Raw genomic sequence first — 7,259 nt, forward strand, 5'->3', positions numbered from 1 at the left:
AATAAAGCATTAGTTGAGTGGTAAATTAAAAGTTTTAATAATGCAATTGAGGTGGGTTTAAATCCTATCATTTTCATAATTTTATTGGTTTTTAAAAATAAAAAAACTAAAGTATCCTTGAATAATATAATTTATTTTTATTATAGAATAGCATTTCCGTAATTTACTTTTAACCAGGCACCAAATCATTTAAGAGCTTAAATAATTGTAAGTATAGATATACAATTGATGAAAATAATAAAATGTATAATAAAATTAAAATTTACAAAAATATCAACTTGAAGCATTAGCGGAATGATAAAGTAAATGTTTTGCTAATGTAATTGATTGAATGTGGGTTTAAATCTCACTAGTTTCATATTTTTATTGATTTTTTAAAATAAAAGAATTAAAATACCCTCGAATAATATAACTTATCTTTTATTACGAATAGGTATTTCTATATTTCTCATAACTGAGTTGGTACCTGGTTAACTCATGACACCAACTCAATCAAGAGATTAAATAATAGTAAATATAAATATACAATTGACGGAGGTGATAAAGTGTGTAATAAAATTAAAATGTATAAAAACGTCAAATTAATGCTTTAGTTGAGTGGTAAATTAAAATTTTTACTAATATAATTTATTGAGGTGGATTCAAATCTCACCAGTTTCATTTTTATTGGTTTTTAAAATAAAAAGACTAAAATACTCTTGAATAATATAACTTATTTTATTGTGAAAGGGCATTTCTATAATTTCCATAACCAAGTTGGTGCTCAGTTAACTCATGACACCAACTCAATTATAAGCTTAAATAATAGTATAGATAAAATAATTATAATAATTCTAATTATTTTATTAATTATGTTTTCATTATTAGGCCTTGTTTGATTAACTACTGAAAAAATTAAATTCATTGAAAATTAATTTTTTTCAATGATTTAATTTTTCACTCGTGTTTGATAATCCAAAATCAAAGCAATCTGGTAGTGTTAGAAGCCCAATTTAGCCCTACTAACCCACCAAAATTAAACCAATAACCCAAATAACCCCAAAAAAATTAAACTCAAACCCTTACAAACCAAAACCCCAACCCGTCAGCCCAAATATATTATAACTAAACCTAGCCCAACACCCAACTAAACCTAGACCTAGCCCAACATCAGAAAAAACAAAACAAAAAAGAAAGAAACCCTAATCTTCCTAAGTCAAGCCGCCACCACCAACTCCTCTGATGCCTCTGCCACCACCCACCGCCACCTGCTCTACCGGCCATACCTTGCAAAGACAAAGCAAACAAGCAAGAAAGAGAGAAAGAAAAAAAAACAGTTTGTAACTTGGCTTTAAAAAGCCAAAACCGAAACTAAAGAGGGGGGTTTTTCTTTTTTCTTTCTATTGAAATAAACCTAGACATTGAAAACAAAAAGGCAGAGATCTTCACAACATCAAAAACAGAAGAACAAACCAAACTAAAATATCAAAATACCGAAAAAAGTTAGAAACTCAAGGTGATTTTTTTAGTTTTTCAACCGGATTTATTTTCTTTTTTTTTCCTCTTTTTGCTCTCTAGTTATACATATATACATATTTTTTTAAAAAAAAGAGAAAATTTTTACCTTTCGCGGTGGCCGGCGACGGCGCCGGTGGTGGTGTGCGGTGGCCATCCTGGCCGAGTTCTAGGTTTGCCCAGAGAGAAAAATGAGCATTCTCCTTTCTTTTTTTTTTTTAAAAATAGTGTAACTAATAAAAGCAAATTTTTTTTTTTGATTTTATAAACAAAGAAAACGGCGCCGTTTTAAAAGACCCCCAAACGCGCCCAAAACGGCGTCGTTTTGGGGTAGCCCAATTACCCGACCCATTGGGACTAGGATCCGCGTGTTTTTGCGGAAGGGTCTAATTTCGCGAATGACCCTTCCGATTTTTAAGAGTTTTACAATTTAGTTCATATTTATTTATAAATTGGCCCTAAAGTTTATAGCGTTTCGTAACTTAACCCCGTTCAATGCTGTGCGTTTTATATGCCTGGGGAATTTTCTCATTCAACCCCTAATATTTTCAGCGCGAATGCAAATGGGCCCTTCTTCCTTTTTTTTACTTTTATTTTGCCCCAAAACTTCGTTTTCACTTCGATTTTAATCCTTTTTGTTTGAGTTTTATATTATTTTTGCTACTTTATTTAATTTTAAATATTGGTAAATATTATATATATTATTATTATACTGGCTATTATTTTCTACTATATATATAGATATTTTTAGCACTTAATTATATTATCTTTATCATATTAGTATTATTATTACTATTGTTATTTTATATTATTGTTATTATATTATACTAGTATTATTGTTGATATCATATTTTTGCCATGATATCTACTATTATATTTATTATTTTCGATATACTGATCAGCATTATTTATTTCTTTTTAATATTATTACATCATATTTACCTTTCGTATTCTATTATTATATTTACCACTATTAATATTATTATTATTATTATTATTATTTTATTTTCTACTATTATTATTATCATTATTATTATTAGTATTTTACTATTATTATTATTAGTATTAATTATCCCTTAATATTTATATGTGTATATATATATGTAAGAATTTATGTAGTGTATTAACAGCTCTTTTTTACTTCTAATATATGTATATATTACGTATATTTAAACATTACTATGTATACATTTTTTAACTTTATCTTATGTTTATATATTTTCAATATTATATTTGTACATATGTTCTATAAATACTTTCATTATCATATTATACTTATTATTTTCACTACTATTATTTATTTTTAATGTTATTATTATTTACATATACATACATGTAGACATTTTTATATACTTATTATCATATTATTGTTGTAAATATATATATTTTTTATTTATTATTTATTATTATGTACATTATTTTTTGCTACTTTCCTTTTTTATTTTAAATATTATTGTTCTAATATCCTAATATTTTATTTCAATACTTTTTCATTAATCATATCATTACTAGCATCATTTACTTATTTATGAATTTTTGATACAATAATATCATCAATTTTTTTATCATTATTATTTAAAAAAAACATTTTCTAATAAACGAGGCAACGTGCCGATTTTAACATTAAGGCATCGATTTCATTGTTATGTTGGGTGAAATTCGTCGGCTCGTGTTAAAAACGGGACGTCCTTCTAAAAAACCAAAATATAAGATTTCTCGTTTCTTTCAATCGGATTACGTTTAAATGTTACATTGAACTCGTATTTTTGAAAATCAAGACAACATGTGTTTAACAATATACCAATTTTGGGCGTCGCGAGGGTGCTAATACCTTCCTCGCGCGTAACCGACTCCCGAACCCTATTTTTTCTCTGGCTTTTAAGATAGACCTAAACTCTGCCTTCATTTTTGTTCAAGAATCAATCTTCTTTCAAAAAAAAGAAGATGATTTATTAGGTGTCCGATCACACCTAAAAAAAGATCGGTGGCGACTCCCCATTTTTAATAAATTTTCAAATTTCCAATAAGTCATCTCCATTAGCGACCGAAAAGCAACATTTTTACATCGCTACAGGTAGAAATTTTTTTAAAAAAAAGTGTCAAAAATAATAAGTAGATAACAACCATTTATCACTTTACGGAGAATGTATTCAATTATTTCAATTTTACTTTCTTTATTTTAATTTTATATTATCCTATAGAAATTTTGCATTTAAAATTTTAATTTTTGTTTAGAATAAAATGAAATGTTTAAAAAATAAGGATAAAATGCAAAATATTTTTTTTACAATTTAAAATTTATATTTATCAAACAATATAATTATATTCAGTAATTATTTTTAAGTAATATATCAAACTGATCTCCACTAAACTAATTAATAAATTGACTTAGGCAAGTGCACTTATCAATTAATACTAATAGTATAGCTATGATGAGGACATATATCGTTCCCTCAGGATTACAATTACTAGTAATTATCACATTTTTATTATTTAACCTAAAAATTCAAATGATTGATTAAAATTAAATCAAACTAGATAAATTAACTAATTAATGCACCAAAAAATGAAATACAAAAACAATTAGGTATTAACCAAGTAACAAAGCAATAGCTAGGTAAGACTCCACCTAGATTTCATCTATAATTCTTAATAAAATTTATGCATTTTATTTTCTGAGCTCTTTGATCTGTAGAATATCTTTAATTTATACTAATATCTCTTTCAAGCATAAGAGCAACTAATTCTACGTTGATTAATTGAATTTTATTTTAAATTAAAATATCTATTATTGCATTAATTCATTTTATGGATCCTCTATTAGATTTGACTCTAATTCGACCGATTTATCTTGTCTTATTTCTAGGATTACGTGCAACTCCATTCAATTATACAAGATTTAATCACCAAAAAGGTCTATTCAACCTTAGACTTATGTATATCAAATATGAATTAACACTCTATAATTGCTAACCCAAGAATAATAAAGCATTCATAATTGAAAATGAGGAGACTAAAGTTTTATTACAAAAAAATAGAAATCAAACACTAGAATTCATCCTAGGGTTTATCTCCCCTAAGTATTAAGAGATGGATCATAATGGCAAGAGTAAACACCAAAAATACAATATAACCACTAAAATAAAAGAAATCCATGATAACTCCCTTGGAAATCAACTTTAACTCTAGAATCTTGGTGGAAAATTGCTTGAAAATTGGCTTCAATGGTGTTCTCAAGGTAATTTTATGCTTTCTTTTGGTGGCTGCTTCTTTTCCATTTTAATTCCTTATTTATATTCTTTTAAAGTGCTAAAAACTCTTAAAATTGTAACTTTCAGCTGTTAGCACACACAATTCTTGAGATCAACACACCCTGACACGACTGTGTAGATTGCCTGTGTGAGAATCTGCTGCATGTGTACAACTTCTGAAATGCTCCAATGTTTTAATTTCCACAGTTTTTCACTCTGATTGCTTCCAAGTACCCTATTAAGCATCAAAACATGAATATAAATGATTAGGAGTATATATTTCACAGTTAATGCCACATAATCATCCAAAATTACACTAAGAATGAGGATAAAATATATTACTTTTAACACTTACCACAAACAAATTTTATAACTTAAGTTTAGTACTTAATTTTTCAATACTTAATTTTTTAACATTTACTTTTTTAGCACCTAATTTTTCAGTTTATCAAACAACACTAAGTGCTACAATTGTTGTGGTGCCCAAACTCGGTTGGGCGGTCCGACCCGAATTTCAAATGTCACATTAGCCACCAAAATGACTCTCCATTTAAACCACCATAAAACACACCAACCGACCAATTACACCACAAAATTAATCATGGAATATTTAATAAAAACATAATACCATGCTTCCGTTGTGCTACTCTTATCAACAATCTATAATAAAACTAATTCACAATTTAATATTTAACAGACAATTACCTCAAAAACTTTAGTTAAACATACAAACATGCAGTAGGGTATTTTTAAAAAGGCTATATTTGTAGGGACTTGAAAAACCATTTAGTTTAAAAACATATAGTTAGATTTAAAACATAATATATAGTAATATGTTGGGAAAAAACTCCAATTCACAAAGTTTAACATTAGTATTGTAAGATTTAACGTGTAAGTCTTATTTTGGAAATTTTATTAAAGCATCTCGCACAACCTCATAACATTATTAATTAATTAGTTAGCAGACATTTAACAATTTACATGACTTAAACAAATTCTGTGTTACATCTCATGCATACCAAGCACATGTTTATATCAAAATCACACATAAAACATCTAACGCTTACCTTGATGTCGAGCGACTCTTCAACCTGCACTTACAAGTTAGTTGAACAGTTAGTCGAATAGTTATTAAAACCAATTGTCAAACAATCATAATCCATCATTCAATCATCTATCTAACGTAATGATAAAAGTTTTAAACCAAACAATTAAGTAGTCTGTAGTGTTCAATTACAACATGAAAATTATAAGTCTAATACTAAATCCCATAACTTGGTTCCACATTGCCTTCCTTACTGGGTTTGAGAACACAACGACATACCCAGGTATAACCTCGATTTGGATCACTTGGATGACTCACTCCTACACCTATTCACAAGATAAGTCATTGAAATATTAAAAGAGTGGGTGAGCTTATGAAAGCTCAGTAAGTGCTCAAACATACTACAAATAAACATATCAATTAGGTTAAAAGGTGACAAACAATAACGATTCACATATTATTGCAATCTACACAAAATAGTAACTCACACAACAGAACATTACTCATGTAATAAGAAGTGCATATATAATAAGTAATTTGCATAAAATGGGTAGATAACATAAATTATCAATTATGTAACGCCCTAAAATTTTAATTTTTGATTTTGTGTATGTGTGACACACAAGTGTGTCTGCATCAGTGGTTAAGTGTTTTGGGTGTGTGTAAGAGGTCCTAAGTTCAAGCCCTACTTGGGCAAATTTTGGCATTTTTATAAATAAAGCCTTAACCTTGTGCGAAGGACTTAAGTTTAATTGTTGGTAAGGTTATATCAAAATGGGCTTGCTGATTTGGTGGTTAAGTGGAGTGTTGGAGGTCTTGTGTTCAATTCTTTGTGATGGCGTGAAGATAGTATTTTTGCTCCAATTTCGTCTAAGAATTGTGTTGGGGAAAAATTTTGATTAGTTGTGTTTTAGTGGGTTAATATGGAGTGATTTTAGGAGATAATTGGGAAGAGGTTATCAGAAAATAATCTGATTATCTTTTTGTTGCAAAAAAAAATAGAGTTTCGATTTTCTCTCCAATTTCCCAAACTTTTTCTGATTTTTTCTTCTTCTTTTTTCTCTTCTCTGCCGATTCTTTCCCCTAGCTGCTGCCGAAATTTCCATTAGTTTTTCCCCTTCCGTTTCTTTCTTTTTTTTTTCTAATTGATTCGGTTATTCATCGTTGGATGCAAGTGTTCGGTAAGTAACAGTTTTGTCTATTGTTAATCTTTTTTGATTAATGATGTTTAGAAGTTAATCAAGGGGCTGGTGGTTTTGAATTGACGCTGTGATTATGCGAAGTCGTGGTTACTCAAGTGATGTAAAGGTTTTGTTAGGTTTCTAGTCAAGTTTTTTCTGAAATTGGTTGATTAAAAATGAATTAAGTGATTAATCTGGAGATACGTTGGTCGATTTTTAGGTTTTGGAGGCTCATGAGTGCTTACGCATCAGAAACGATACCAGGTGTGTACCCGAAATGTAGAAAAC

At 28.4% G+C, this 7,259-nt stretch overlaps 1 long non-coding RNA gene across 1 annotated transcript; it reads right to left on the bottom strand.

Annotated features, from left to right (window-relative positions):
• Nucleotides 1–693: 693 nt before the first annotated feature.
• On the bottom strand, nt 694–1,758 carry LOC107957716 (uncharacterized). Its single transcript, XR_001700522.2, has 2 exons — nt 1,604–1,758; nt 694–1,265 (listed from the first exon to the last, which is right to left on the bottom strand). It is a non-coding gene; the product is annotated as an uncharacterized lncRNA (long non-coding RNA).
• Nucleotides 1,759–7,259: the final 5,501 nt, after the last annotated feature.

This window comes from Gossypium hirsutum, chromosome A05, assembly GCF_007990345.1.
Source record: "Gossypium hirsutum isolate 1008001.06 chromosome A05, Gossypium_hirsutum_v2.1, whole genome shotgun sequence".
In the NCBI taxonomy this organism is placed as follows: Eukaryota; Viridiplantae; Streptophyta; class Magnoliopsida; order Malvales; family Malvaceae; genus Gossypium; species Gossypium hirsutum.